The sequence below is a fragment of the Aythya ferina genome (genome assembly GCF_964211825.1).
Source record: "Aythya ferina genome assembly, chromosome: 9".
In the NCBI taxonomy this organism is placed as follows: domain Eukaryota; kingdom Metazoa; phylum Chordata; class Aves; order Anseriformes; family Anatidae; genus Aythya; species Aythya ferina.
The window spans coordinates 15,950,418-15,966,174 of record NC_140305.1 but is presented as its reverse complement, the minus strand read 5'-3'; the positions used below and the strand labels follow the sequence as shown (position 1 = coordinate 15,966,174).

The 15,757-nt window shown below is 43.8% G+C and overlaps 1 long non-coding RNA gene across 1 annotated transcript in view; it reads left to right on the top strand.

Annotated features, from left to right (window-relative positions):
* The first annotated feature begins 1,663 nt into the window (after positions 1-1,663).
* Positions 1,664-15,757, top strand: part of LOC311441714 — an 82,814-nt gene continuing 68,720 nt past the window's right edge. The window contains exons 1-6 of the long non-coding RNA XR_014696170.1: positions 1,664-1,714; positions 2,687-2,740; positions 3,794-3,908; positions 7,784-7,915; positions 9,151-9,285; positions 13,585-13,772. This is a non-coding gene — a long non-coding RNA (uncharacterized lncRNA). The remainder of the gene's footprint in view (positions 1,715-2,686; positions 2,741-3,793; positions 3,909-7,783; positions 7,916-9,150; positions 9,286-13,584; positions 13,773-15,757) is intronic.

Below are 15,757 nucleotides of genomic sequence, written 5' to 3'. Positions count from 1 at the left end.
GAGACATTGGAACAAATCTGCTAGAACTTCAGCTAGTCTAGTCTCACAGTTGATGTGAAAAATACAGACATAAAGCGAATGAAAGAGGATGGTCATATCCCAGGTAAGGGTGTTGCCTTAAAACCATAGAAGTATTGATGATTTTATGTTAATGTTCTGTAGCTCGAGTGTACAGACAGAAGGGGTGTTTATCATATTGATTTCTGTACATATTAACATATTTTCTGCATGTGCTTGTAGAACTTCATGATAATGATCTTTTATGATACAAATAGTATTACTCTTGAAATACAAAATTCCACATCCTGCACAGATTCAGGGCATTCCCAAAACAAACTCTTTGTTCATGCTTCATTTGTGACTCCTCTGTGGCATGTTTATGTATCTCAGGTGGGAGATGAGCTTATCTAACAGTTGTAATCTCAAACCCACCTAACCTGAAGGTTATTTGCATGTGCAAATTATCTTTGTAGTTTAGGACTAATTACAGACTAATTGTATCAGCCAAATAGAATAGCTTCCCTTCCCTTTCCCCCCACCTGCTAAAGGAGTTTGTACTTTCACAGGGCTCCAGTGCTGATGATACACAGCTTTGTGCGAGTCCTTGTCTACTTTCTCACTAGCAAGGCCAGTGTGAATATTGGCTAAATAAAGCCCTTAAAATCAAAAAATGATCCTCCACCAGTAACCAGGAAGGCCATCACTTTTGTTCTTATCATGTAGTACCTCTGCTCTAAACAGTGGAAAAAAGTCTAATTTTTGTCTTTTTTATGGCAGCGCTGATCAACTGGATCTTTTTTGCAAGGAAGCTTTTTTAAGCTATTAAATGTTTGTTTCACTGGCTGCCACTGGATACTATTTCCCTAAGGAAAATAAGAGCATCCCATTTTAAAAAAGCCTTTTTTTTTTTTAACCTCCTGTTAGTTTATGCATGGTCCGTCCATTCAGCTGGAGAAGATAGCATTTCCCTTTTCAATAAAAGAAAACAAATTTCCATTGCCCAGTGCCTGAAAATTAGAATTCAACAGGGCTTATGGAAGTGCAGCTAGCAACAGGTTTTTTTATGAAGGTTTATCTCAGTACACTGCTTTGTTACAGATTTTTACCCACCCTATTTGCTTTTCCTGCCTGCGCAACTTTCTTCCCTGTTCTTATCTGTCCTGTTGGCATGTAAATTACTCCCACACCAGGTGACATCCTCTGCCTTGTGATGTGTTGAAGGTCAGATTAGATTTTCACAGTAGAGCCACCTAGCTTGAAAAATGTATGCAGTGTAATTCATGCTACTGCTCACATCCCTTTTCAGTTTAGTTTCTGGCATCTTGGTTTTAGGTACAAGTGTGTAGCACATACTTTGTGAATGTACCTGTATCTCAATGTATATACTATGTATGCAATGAAAAGAAACATGCTACATCAGAAATTCTAACTTTCTGCCTGGTCTATGCATAACCCAGAACAGAATTTATATAAGTGTATAACCCAGTCTGAAAGACAAATGCTGTTAATAAAGAGTAGCAAAGAAGCATCAGAGATGGGTTGGTGGCAAGAGGCTATTTTCATGTGGAAACAAGGGAATATTATACCACTTGTTGAAGCTTAAAACAACTCCCAGATCCTCACTGAAAATGAGCTTCATGATGAAAAGACTTGTAGCCTGTTGGGCCAAGAGATGGGGATTATAAGAATATTCATGATTCCTGAGAATCAGCAGGTGAGACCTAATGCACACATTTGCCCCCTACCCCTACCCCAGTTCATCCTTTTGGTAAACAGCAAATAAAGGCTGGGTTCCCAGAGTGGCTGAACTAAGTTCCTGATTTATTTTTTTTTATTTTATTTTTTAAATAAAGAATAGAGGAAAAGGGAGGGAGGGAGGGGGGTGAAGAAGATTGCAGTGGTTTTGCCACTTGTCCCAAGCAGAAGCACGGACTCTCCCTTTCATTTGTAAAGAGTAACTGTGTGGCCGAACCAGAAGTCTTGTGACATTACTTAAGAAAGCAGAATGGTATCTTAGCATCCAGGGCCTCATTTAAAACATAAAGAAAAGCCTGTCTTAGAGCTTGGATAAGCTGGAGAGGAATCTCTGTGACATATGTGCATTGTCTTAGGAAAGCATGGGATGAAGCCAACTGGTGGGACATGGCCCTTAATACACTAGGGATTTGTCATGCCTGTTTTAGTGTATTTACTAGTCAGTAAACACCCAGCATGTAGAGTCCGTGCAGTGACAGTACGTGATGCTGCGCACTGTTACAGGACAGTGAGTGGCAGGCGTTACTATATGGGACATTGATTCCTTGGGCAAGGTGGGCAAAATAATTTGTACTACATTTCCCAAGTGAAACACAAAGATACTGTCAATAGTAATTCTTGCAAATTAAGACTTCACGAAATTGTCTCACTCTTTTCCTGTGGTGTGGGCTAAGAGGGATTCTCTTGGATGCTGATCTTGTCCTAATTCTGACAGACTGCACCTGCAGGCACGAAGTAGCACGCTCAGTGTAGCAGGGGGAGGGATGGCTGTCATCTGATGAAGCCTGGGTGTTGTCAGCTCTTTGCGGCCTGAATCAGTGCTTGCACTGAACAGAGAAGAACATGCTTGATTTTGCTTTAATTCAGTGTTGTTTCCTGTTTTTTCTTTGCAAAACTGGGTCTGTACTGTTCGCTCTGCCCTGTGATCTAGCACAACCCCGTTCTACTAACTTTTCATTCTCCTGTCCGTGGATTGCAGCAGCAGGTAAGTGACAAAGTGATATGACAGTGGGAGGTGTCCTAATGAATGCAAGGGAGGGATGTTTAGGCTGCTTTCAGTCTATGGCCAGTGCCACTTAGCAAGGACTGGGCACGACTGGAGTACTAATCCTGCATATATCTGCCTATGGAGTAAGGCAGGTGCAAGCACTTTCCCAGGTTCTTTAGGTTTCCTGGAAGGGATATGCAGGTGAAGCCTTTTGGCTGTACTGAGACACAGATGACTGAACAAAAGTATGTTTTGGTACAAATTTACCACTGTGCCAACATCTAATGTGGCCTGAAGCTTGCAGAACATCTGTCAATGAAGCTGCATTAAGGTGAAGGTAACGTTTTGTAAGGTTTTCAGCCTTTCCAGGAAGGCTTCTTTACCGTGTTTAATTCCCCCTTGAAATTTCAGTCTGCAAGAGCAGTAGTGCCTACCTCTGACAAAATTGTTGTTACACTTAGTTTGGAAGTGTCTCAGCATAAGGACACTTGTTTGTTGTAACCCAGTGACAACATCAGAACAAGATTTCAACAGTGTTAATGTTAATCTGAATGTAACTCAATAGCACTGGCTTATGTGGTTGGATTTGAGTCCTCAGCAGTTGAAACTGAACTGCTGCCTGCTCAATATAGTTTTTCTAGTAACTGATGCATCTAGGTCAACAAATTGACAGGCATTGCTCATTTTACTGCTTGGCAAATATTGAACTAAAGTCTTCAGCACTGTAACACTGTTGACAATTGCAGGATAATGGCATTGTCCTCTTTTGTTACCGTGAAGTGCATCTTTGCATCTGATTCTGGCATATAGCACACTCTGTAAACAACAAGGGATGTTGTGATCTGGAGCCGCAAGTGTTTGCTCTGACAATATAAACTTAGTGCCTGCTCTCTGAAACCAAACAGTCTGTGTCTGCCATGGTTACTTCAAACTGATAATGAAACAAGCCACTCTCCTTCTGAAAACATTGGAGGGCAATGGGAAAGCTGTTGTTGAAGTTCTTTTCTGTTTGGAATGCTGTCCTTACCACACTCCTTTATTACATTGCAGGTCTACATTGAGGAGTCCAGACTAAGCTTCAAGAGCCTGAAAGTGGAGAAAAATACTTGGCAGGAAATTAAAAAAAGAAAAAAAAAAAATATTACAGTTAACGCTGGTCTATCTGGTAAGGAAATGCTTTGTTGCAAGCTCACTATCCGTTCTTTCTTTTCCATAATAGCATATTAGAGGAAATGCAGCTGACGTGAGGTTCTGTCACACACATCCTGTTACCTGAGCAGAGCACTCTTTCTTGCTTCCTCCTTATCTTCTCAAGAATTAAACTTTAGCCCTGCTTCTGTGTAGGTCTGGGGTCATTTTAGTCCCAGCCTCTGTAGTTTCATTTCATGGTCTCTCCCTTCCGCTTCACTAGCATCTCTGGCTCTCTTGTTTGCTAACATGAGTCATCACTCTGGATCAGACCAGAATAATTCAGCTGCGTGGTAGCATGCCCCAGGAGAATGGAGTCATTAACAGATTTTCTTCCACACCACCTTTCCATGCTATATTGTTAGCTATAGCTTTATTATTTATTTCATGTTTAGGTCCAGGGTGAGGATTTAAAGCAGAACCACCTTTCTTCTATTTCACACCTCCGCTTTCACCCACAGTTTTTATTTTGCATGTGAACTGTGTAGAATCTTTGTTTATGCAATGGTTTGCAAGCTAAAATGGTAGAGAACCCTAATCACAATGAATCTGTTTGAAAAGTGTCTACTGTACATCTGCTGTTAAGATATTACATATGAAACATTAACTCAAACGCTGTTAGGAGGTGAATCTACAAAGAAAGGGAGCCTTTGTGGATAATGGATCCTGCTACTCTTGACAGATGTCCATGAGCTTGCAGGATTGGCCCCCTCCACAGATACATTCAAAAATTAATCTACAGCTTTTTATAACCCTAGTGGGGACACAGATAGGTTGGCCTGCACTGCTTACTGCCTTTTGGGGTTGAATTAATGGTGTTTCCTTTTTCTTCTGTGTCTCAGAAAAAAAAAAAAACAACAGCTCTGCCTTTGAGGTTAGTGCAGGCACAAGCTAAAAAGAAGCCTAAGGTCAAAGAACAAGAAAGAGGCCAGCATGCTGTTCCCAGCCAGGTGCTGAGATGGGACAAGCTGTATGATCTACTGTCTGCATTTTGCTAGACTTGTCTCTAGTTGTCTGTGGTTATTCACAGAGCTGGGGGCTATGGGAGATGGGATTGTAATTGTGTTCCCAGCAAAGAGAAGAGACAAAGCTCCACGCTTCAGGAAAATGCCACCGTAATTCTTCTTATATTAGTTCAGAGAGGCTCGTTGATCATGAGGCTGGAAGCTTTTGTGACGGATGTCAAGTGACTGCTTTTGGGGATGATTCACTTATTGTCTATAAGGCTCTTTTTACCATAAAGCAGCTGTGAAGCCTCTATTTCCCCTAAACAAAACTGTCTTGAACTTCCAGGGGAGAACAAGGCTTTCACTGTGCCAGCCTTGACTGAAGTCACAGCCAGGAGGGAGAAGTAAGACCAGTTTTCTTGCTTTTGCAAAAGCAAACTTATTTTTTTTCCCAGCAGTAGCTGTGAAGTGGACAAAAGAAGTGAGCAACCACCAGCCCTATGAGAGAAAAGAGCCTGTCCATTTTGTAAAGCCGCAGTATTTTTGTGTCCACCTGCAAATGTGGACAGCAGAAGTGGCTGCTGCTCCGGCTGAGCCTACCAAAGTTGTGTACAGCAGGTGGTTATTTCCCAGCAGCTATACAGTTCAGGTGTTGTGTTTTTTGTTGTTGTTGTGTTTTTTGTTTTTTTTTTTTTCTCATATTTAAGGCTGATATTATCTGTTTTTTACAGAAAGCACAACTCATTCAACTTTTGCTTTTTGATTATATGTATCCCCATACACTGTTCACTAGAGAATGGGGCTTGCAACTAACTTAAAGATAGGGAAACAATTCCCAGAAAGGTTCAGCTGGAGCCTGTGGGCCCTTCAGGTGAAGGGAGTAGCAGGGAAAAGGACAGGCTGTCACTTGAGATGGGGACAGTAGTGAATTATTGTGAGCAAGTGAATGGCAGCCTCCTAACGAGCAAGTTGCACTCTTGGTGAGGCAGCATCTTCCAGCTTCCCTGCTGGTAGGAGCTCAACAGGCCAAGCAGCCTGGCAGCAGCCCACCACCCTGTTTGGGCTTTGGATTAGGACTTTCTGCACAGTGACAAACTACCTTTCCTGTACAGATGGGGTCAGCTGAGTGCTGTTATAAAGCAAAGTGGAGAACGCTTTATATTGCCATTTAAAACATTAAGCTATTCGTTTAAAAGGTTTGATGTGTGGCCTCCTCAGGCACTGCATATGTGTATATTACAAGCTGGGCCTATCCATACTAAATAATATCACTTCATTATCTCTGGTCCTTCAGAAGCTGTTGGCTTCAAATTTGTTCCTCAAAATAATAATCAGTTGGTTTTTAGAACGAGAAATAGATAAAAAAAAAAAAAACCCTGAACAAAACCTTTTCTCTATCAAGAATGTTCATTCATGGACTTACAAAATATGTGGTAGAAAGGTTTTTGCAAAATTTGTCAGGTTCCTTGAGTGTGATAATTTTATGATAAATGTTAATGTGAAAATTTCCTTCTGCCTTAAGGAAATACTGGCTGAACAAAGACTTCTGGATGACCCGAACTATTTATTTCCTGGAGTGTACCAATACCTGATCCTGGACATCACCAGAAACACTGCTCAAATGCAGCAAAGCAAAACCACAGCTTCTTTTCAGTGACTAGGGAGAAACACATTTGCAAGGAACTGTCTTGGGCAGACAGACCTGCAGAGAGAGAGAATAAGCATGGCATGCCACGCTGAACACTTTGAGCTGTTCCGGACCCCAACAAAGCCCTGGGAGAATCTATTGAGTTTTAATTGTACAAACCCACGTGGCTGATGAGAAATACAAGGGTGGCTTTTTTTTACTTATTAGAATTGTAAAATCAGTGCTTCGGTATGGCCTTTTTCTCTGGAAATGTCTCTCTGTGGCAGTATGCTGTGTCTGAATCCACTTGCTCTGAGCCCTTCTTGAAATAGCTTTCCTGTATGTAAGGCTTAATTTAGTGTAAAGAGACAAAAGGATTCCCTTGGAATCACATCACATCGTATTAGGTGATAGAGGACTGACAGGATGTGCTAAGACTTCTGTCAAAAATCTTTTGGGAGAGCTATGTCATGAATTCCCGCTCTCTTGCAGAATTCCTTTTCAGTGATTTTGCCAGTATTCAGGTTTTCGGGTCCCCCAGAAGGTCATTCCCATTAGTTACACATTGCTCAGCCATCACTGTGATTCTACACTGTTGTACACTTTGTTCACAATTACTGTAATGAACAATCAAGGCAAGATTAACTCAGAAAAGACTGTCTAGACAAACATCCCCACACAAAACTTTTTTTTAAAGTGACAATAAAGAGGAAAGGGTTGGCCAGCCAGTCATATAACTTTTCAAGCAAACATTTTCAAGATAGCAAACATTGATTACATTTGTAATAACCTGAAAACATATCTGATAGGTCTAAGATACATTTAAGGTGATGTGTTTGTTTGGTCTACAGGGGAGAGATCCTGAGGTATAACGCATGCTGATGGTCATCTTGGCTTGTCCTGTCAGCGCTGATCTTGGGTTTTCACGGTTGCTTAGTGTAGCATGGGTATGGGTCCTCTGATTTATATGAAAATTTTCCTGCTGTTTTTTTCCACTGACACTAGAAGTGAAAGGAATTCAACAGTCCTTGGCATGAAGTATTTGAGCTAATACGAGATTTTGTGCTTTTTCTTGTTTAATTGTTTGTTTTTACAAGGCCAATTTCTAGTGTAACATGCATACTTCACAAATAAAAGTATTTTACATGTTAGATTTCTTATTTATTTTCTTATAATGGATTGTCTTGGGCAATTTAAAGACATCGGGGAACAAATGAAATTCTCTTTCCTGCTTATATGCAGTTTGTTACAAATATTCCTACTGCTCGATATTTATAGGTGGTAAAGACCGGAATGTGCCCCTGTGATCATTTGCACCAAGCTTCCAACTTCTGTCTGGGCTAAGAGACCTGCAAGAAAGAATCATTGAGGACTGATTTAACAACTCTCCGTGATGGATCTTGTCAATGGGTAAGTTTGTTAAGCTTATTACTGTCTTTGATAAATGTTACCACCCTGCTTTGGCCAGATTTGTTCTGTAGCTTCCAGCACTGAGATCTCATTCTGCCTTTTATGTGCTGAAACAGAATCTGTCTTGAATTGAATGTGTTTCCCCAGAGCGTTAATTATGACTGAATGTTGAACTTAGAGGCTAGTAATCCTGTTCCCTCTCTGCATAAGCAAAGTTATTGAAGCTAGCTTTCTACGTAGACTCTCCCAGCTTCAGCCATAATACTTTGTACTGTTGCTTTTCGGTAATCAGAGCGTTCTGTACCTGCAGGCAGGGTACCTTGTTTTGCTGGTGGAAAATAAAAGAGTGGCTGAATGGGCCAAAAGTGCGAGTGCAGCTCAAGAATTCTGCTTGCTGTCTCTCCCCCTACCTGACCCCAGGCCTAAGATCCTGGTCTGGAATTGGATCATGGCTTCTTATCTGTTGTGGACATATCCGGGCAGCTGCCATCCTTTGTAGAACAGACCATGCGGTGGGCCTTCTCAGTGGCTGATGAGATCTTCGGTGCAGTCAAAACAAAAATCTTTGCTCAGGGCTAATGATTCCCCAGAACATGACCCTGGTCATCTGACGGGGACTGGCAGGTGCACCCCTTTCATCCTTGATTTTTTTTTTTTCAACCAAACTTGTGGGTTCTGGCAGAACTTGAAATCACTTTTACTTTGCATTTGGCATTAGCACAGTTGAAGCAAGAAAGTTTATGTCTGGAAACAGTTGGTTGAGGTCTGAAAGTAGAAAATATTAAGTCCAGGCAAGGAGAGCCTTTAAAAGAGAAGGAATTTCATGGAAATAAAAACAGTCTAGTCCGTTAAGTTCCTCTCGTGGACTTTTATGAGGACAATTATTAATACTGTTGAAAATTACACTCGTGAAACATGTTAATGGGAGCTGAGCTGGCTGCTGCCAGAACAACTGCACCCTTTACAGCTCATTTGGAGACAGAAATATTCAACAAAGTAGCCTACAGGGTGCAAAGGTTCGCGTGGTGAAGGCTTAGACTAACTTAACATATGCCCTCTGTAGCCTTGGTATTGTCCAAAGCCTAATGCTCATAATAAAAGAGAGAAAAATTGGACCCCAAGTGGCAAGGATTGTAAGCCCCGGGAATTCTCCTAATCAGAGATATTCAGCTATTTTTAGTTTATAATGTTTAGTCAAATAGCAACAATGATTTTTCTTCTTTTTTCTAACTCAGCTGCACGGTGTGTTGGAGGGGGTCTCGCTGGCCTGTGACCTTGCCTTTATCTGTCGGTCTGTCACCACTGGTCTTCAAAGCGCAGCTTAAAGGATCTGAGGCTTCTGTGTGGCCTTGATGTGATCTGCTTTCCTGGTAAAGTTTTTCATTAGCGGGTGCTTTTTTAAGCTTGCTGGAGCTTTCTTGGCTTGCACTGTGGGATGCTGCTGGCTCTGGGGCTCTCCTGACCCCACAACCATGCTTAATAATTCTGTACGGCCTGTATTTGTAAGCTTTGTGTGCCTGGTGGATGCTGCTTCTGCATGGTGGATACAGCTTCCTGCCCCATTGAACAGGCTTTCTTTTCTCATCTTGCCTCCAATATATCCATCAAAGACTCTTCAAAAGAGCAATTATTTTTGAAGTACAGTTGGTTAGATACAATGACTGAGCAACATGGCCATGCATTTGCCCTTCCAGTGCTTACTCACCTGATAATGGTACTGCCCTTCCTTCCTGTTGCTGCTGTTTCAGTCGTACATTTCTCTTCCTCTAAATCTTCAGAGAGAGAACACATCTAACAAAAGAGCAGTCATGCTGCATCAGACCAGTGGTCCGGGTAGCCCAGTATCCTGTCTCAAACAGTTGCCAACAGCACATACCTAGGATTGAGTGAAAAACAGAACAAGTGAACATGCTGCTCCAGCATAGTCTGCCAGCAACATGTGGCTTGTGAACTTCTTATGCCAGAGTTGCTGTCTATGCATTTAGTGTAACATAATGAAGTTTTATTCTGTAGATTTGTCCACAGCCTTCTTCTAGCAGAAGTAACTTCCCTGGTGTCTTTAACAAAGGACAAAAGTTTGGTTTTGCTTGCATGATCCCTGCATTTGAGTGGCTTTCTGTGGACACCTGGAAGCAATTGTTGGCATGGCTAAAAAAATCTGTCTCAGTCAACAAGAGAAAGTTGTTCATTTATGTACACAAGTTTAGGGCAAAAGAGTTATGTGCCCCTGTGCAAAATGACTGGAGTTTTTTAAAAGAAAAATCCTTTCAAAACTGTGGCTAGGTCTGGGAGATGCTGACCTTTCACTGATAGGGCAGGTAGGACCAGTTAGTTCTTCCCAGTTAGAAGCCAACTGCACCATTCCTACAGTGCGTTCTTGCAAAGAGACCTTTTTGCTCTGATTTTGCTGCAGCACAAAGACAGACAGATCTGTGTATTTTGTCCATCAGTAAATGTGGGACAGCAGAGACTGATCGGCTGGTGTTCCTGCTCAGCAGGTTTCTCAGGAAATAGGTTTCCGTTTCTTTACGTAAGACTTCATTCAGTTGAGAAGCCCATGGAGCACTTCTGGAGCAGTTCAGACAGGTTCCTGTGCATTGGTGTGAGGAGACAGCCCCTCGCTATGAAAGAATATGCTGGGGCCCGCCTTATTGCAGGCCTAACCACCTACACATCAGAGCTCTTCTTCCTCAGTTCCAGCAGAAGGGCATGACAAGCACTAACTGTAAATCCACGAGGTGAGAAGAAGGACACCTCCAAAATGTTTTGTTTGCTTTAGTGAGGCTTGTGTAAGGGGTAGGCCAGAGCAATTACCAGCATGCAACAAGATGCCTGCTATGTTCATTGGAGTGTGTTTCTTTACTACGTGTCAATACAAACGTAGAGCCATTTTTCAGAGTTTGCCAATGGCTATAATTGAAAAGGCACGAATTGCCCTCAAGAGATTCCCTGTTGCTCTGCGTTATTATCTGCTGGATAGCAGCTCTATAGGCCATGTATCATTTTTTTCAAATAACCAGTTAATTACTAAATAAAACAACCCAGCTTTCAAGCTGATTAGCCTAGATTAATGACCAGCAGCATGTTTCACTCTCCTCCACAATTTATCATGGAAAAGAACTATGTCTTTAATGATTTAGGTACCTGGTCTATTGAGGCTTGCTCCAATCTGTGCAGCCTCCAATTTGATTTAATTGCTCTTCTTAGTTTGTGACCTGGAAAAAACCAAGTGACAGCTCCCATTAGTGAAGCCCAGCTTGCAACTTACTTGCACTGTTACAAAGGCTCACTGGGTGTCTTTCTATGCTGACTTCATTAAGAAGATATATAGAGGTCAAGTGTCACTTTGGCACAGAACGAGTACCGTGCCGTTTATCAGCTGAAACAGGTTGAATCAACCTGTGTATTTTATTTAAGTTTATATTCATTCTTTTTTTCCCCTCTTATAGTCTTTAAAAGATGTTTTCAGAAGTTTCTTATTTTCTTTAAACTAAGATTGAATTTACAGACTGGCCTTAAAGGCATTAATTGCAGTTCATTTATTGTTACTTTGGCTTGAAAACTTTGGCATTGCACTCCTCTACAGTTATTCAATGAAAGATCCTTTGTTATGAGGACCTATTCAGAGCCCTTGAGTTTGCTTCCTAATTAATATTAGACTTCCTCACAGTTGTGCTCTGGAGTACAAATGCTCACTTCCCAAGGATGTTGCTGCAAAGGCACATTGAATGCGTCTTTAAGTGCATCCTGAATTACTGACTTGTTATTGGGTAAATCCCTGAAGTCTTCGCTTAGCCAAAATTCCCATTTAAGACAATGGACCTATGGGAGTTGTCTCATCATTAACTGAACTCCAGCAGTTGTCTGGCACTCAGTGAACTAAGTCATGGTCACTGCCCCTGCAAGTTTACCATCTACATTGGAGACAAAGACTAAACAAGGCTGAGAAGATAATGAGGCAGCATGAGCTGGAACTGGGCTCCTGCGCCCAGTATCGCACTTTGTTCTCTAGGTGTTTGTGAAGGGAGACGGCGACCGCTGGAACAACGCCGGTCACTGTAGTGGTATTAAAGGCAGATTTTGACATGTGCTGTTGCTGACTGGTTCTTTCATTGTGCTTTTCAGCAGAGGCCAAGACAGACGAGGTCCATGCTATATTGCCTCCTCCTAGGGGGATTTGTGGCCCTCCTGGCATGGGAGCTGCTGGAAAGGGGTTGCTTGACACTGTCTTGTTCTGGGCTTTTCCTTCTCTGGGGAAAGTACTGTCAGGCTGACACTCACTAATGTGTTAAATCTCAGAGGTTAAACTTGCCTGGTGACAAGGCCAAGACATGCCCATCACAGACACTTGGATAAATGTGTGGTACCCGGCAGTCCCTAGCTGCTATCCCCTCCCAACTCCCCGAGACGAGCTCCCCAAGTCACCAAGCAGGTTACCTGGACAAAGCTCTCTTGTGAGTAATAGACATGGTCACCATGTCAGTAATGTTGGGTCAAGTGACATCCTGCCCATATCAAGGCTGACTCTGTGGTGCTGGTGACCCGTGGGGGCCTGGAGGAGAAGCCTGGAGAACTAAGGGGCACCGACAGGCTGCTGAGGGAGAAGGTTAGGAAAGAACAGGAGCTGTGGTTTGCACCTAAGGAAAGGTGAAGTGGTCAGTGCTTTCACGCGTACGTTGTTACCTTGCTGTGGGGTGTAGGCAGGCTTATAAGGCTGCCCCGTAGCCCAACTCCCCTTCTTATTTTTGGCTATCGAAAGCATAACAGGCCTAGGAGGGGATGGCTGTTACTGCCTAACATACATTCACAGGGAGCTCAAATCTGTGATTTGTTTCTTCCATGCTACAGGCAAGTGTTACTGGTAATCCTTTTTGCAAGGAATAGGCTCTTGGGGAACTATGGATGGGATTGATTAGTACTGGTATAAGAATCATTATCAATGCCATGGGAACTGTGCTGTGTACCGTAAAGATTCCTGCCAAACCTACTAGAAGGCCTAAAGCTCTACAGCCCCCTTGATCTACTCTCTGCATAAGCCTTATTACTGCTCTGTCCCCCTTGGTGCTGTCCTTCATTAACACATGAGTTCTCACACTGTCATTGCTGGAGAGGGAACTCATCCCTACACAGAAATCCCTTGCAAAGTAACACATCATTATTTTGTGTAGCCCTTGCCCCTACTCAGAGTAGGTGCTATGAAGAACGGAGGAAAACCAGGGCCTGTATACAGTAACTCCCTGCAAGACAGCCTTGAAGCTGTTTTTGTGCCATTGATAGGTACACGTGTATGCCTCTGTACCCTGTGGCTGCATGACCCTGAGTACAACACTTAACGACTGAGCAATTGAAGGTCACTGATTTATTTGCTGAGCATGTACATGAAATATGGGGAAAATCTGGTCAAGTTTCCTTGATTTTCACCAATTTTTGTGCCTGCTGATGGAAACCAAAATGTTCCCAAGGTGTGACCCAGTGCAGAAAAGTGTAGGTCTGCTCCCACAACCAGCCCTTGCCCTCAAGGTGTTGGTGCAGGAACCTCCTCAGCACTTTCCCATCCGTAGGGCTGTGCACTAGGACAGGGACCTGCGGGAGGGGTATCTGCAGCAGTTGCAGAGCATCACTGCTTGTGACTGTGCCTGACGTGGGTCTTTGTCTTCATCCTGCAACAGTCATGAAGCTTCAGCCCCAGCCTCTCCCCTCACTGTCTCCCCCTGCTGCTCGGAGCTATTTGGTTGCTGTATGAATCCAGCTGTGGACGAATGCATGCAGGTGTGAAGCCCGTTCCTAATCCCCTGGCTCTGCACCCGGGTTCCTTTGGTACGCTTTGAACACGTGCCTCAGATCTTCGTTCCAGTAGGTAAGACTGCTTCTCATCTGTGCAAGCTGATGTCTTATATATGCTTTTTGGGTTTCCCTAAAGCAGCCTAAAGTCTCCTAATCCTCCCTTTCTGCCCCATATCTCTTGCTGGCTGCGCTTCTGAGCCCTGGTGCCCAGTGATGGCTCACTTCTGTCCCTAGAGAAGGGGGGTGGTTGCTTTGGGAGTGAAGCAGCTGCTGCCAGCTGGCAGAAGGGATGTGTGACAGAGCCAGCATGCATCCCAGCTGCTGGTGTGGGCAGCGTTTGGGTGAGGACTGACACGGGGTGCACCAGGGCACAAAGTTAGCCAGAGCCACCTTTGTGGCCTGCAAGCAGCTATCGCTGCTGAGCAGTGCAAACCTGTCGAGTGGGAAAGAGGAGAAGGGGAGGTTTCTCCTGTTTCAAACCCTCTCCTGTTACTAATGGGGACAGGTCATAGCCATGGGAATAAGGCACGAGGCATTGATTCATTGAGCTTTTCCTTGTAATGCTGTAGATCTTCATTAATGTTCCCAGTTGTGCTTTCTGCTGCTCCCAGTGGGGCCACTTAATGACGTAAAGAGCTTAATAAGGAGAAGCTGTGGTCACAGCTGAGGGGAAGGGTCTGCCTTACTGCTGCCAAGGGTTGTGCTGTTTATCACACGCAGCATCAGCCTCTAAATATTTCTTACCATTGGGACTGAGGGAATCACTTTGCAGAGGTTATCCAGTAAATCTGGCAGGGCAGAAACAGAGACCAAGGTCTTAGGATCATACTGATCTGTAAAAGCGTCTGGCAGGATTCCGGATGGGGCTGCTGGCTGTTACGAACTGTAGCTGTGCATTGTCCACGGAGAAAAAGTCTTAGGAGGCATGCAGCAGAGTTTTCTCCTGGATTTTTTTTTTCTGCTTGTTCCATTCTCCTTCCTGAGGGATCCCAGAGCTCCAGGCAAGGAGCTTGCTGCTGGGCCTAGTGCCGTGGAGCCAGGGGAGTGAGCAGAGGGAGGAATCCTGCGTGGCTGTGAGAGTAAGTGGCCCCAGAGAGGACACATGGGGACCTGAGCCTGGGGAACGAGCAGGCACACAGACATAGGCAAGAAGGGACAGCAGGAGTCTGTTGGCAGTCCTTTAAATGATAGATATGGGGGAGGGGGGGCTGACACCAGAACCTGAGTGGGACTGTGGTGTGTTTGGGTGATGGGTATGTCTTTGGCTTGACCTACAGAAATTTTGGAGGTTTTGGCCACACTCTTTGGATCTGTGAATGTGCTGTTATCCCCAGAAGGATGGCTGTACATGTGACTGCCCCGCAGTCACTGCTCTGAAAACTCTTCTTTGTGCAAATCCATGAGGAAGGAAGGGCTGTGTCTGTAGCCATGCAGAGTCATTTGCTTGACCCCTGGTGGAAAAGCATCTTTACTTTCCAGCTGGGCAGGCAGAGCAGCACCAGGCATGTTAGGATAGTTCCAGACCTGGAGGTCTTTACTTCAGCAAGAGCAAGTCATTGCATGAATGCACAGCTCAGATGCACACGTCAGGGTCTTTCCTCTTAAGTGTCCACCCAAACGCCCCTCTAGCAGGGTTTGTTGAGCCTTCCCCATCATTCAGGATGCTTTTGCACTGGTGTGCAGCTGGACGAATGTGCAGTCAGGGTGGCTGCAGGGTTCTCAGTGCTCTGGCATGTTAAACATGGATAAAAGCTGGGCTTGTAGCTGTGTGTGAATTGATGTTCAGCAGTTAGTGCAGAGCAGGTGTTAATAGAAGGTCATCTGAGGCTTCTCTGCAGCATAATTACGGGGCTATTTCAAGCTTCCTGCTTTGGTTTTAATGCTGATCAATGCTGTAAATTGTCAAGAATCATGAAGTGAAAGCGTCTCTGTGGCGGCTGGACCAACTGCCTTCTAGAAATGCTTCTTGCATACTAAATTTAGAAGTTCATCACCTGAGGCTCCAATTTCCAAGTGTTTGGAATGCTTTTCAGCATTGAAAGCATTACCAGATGCTAA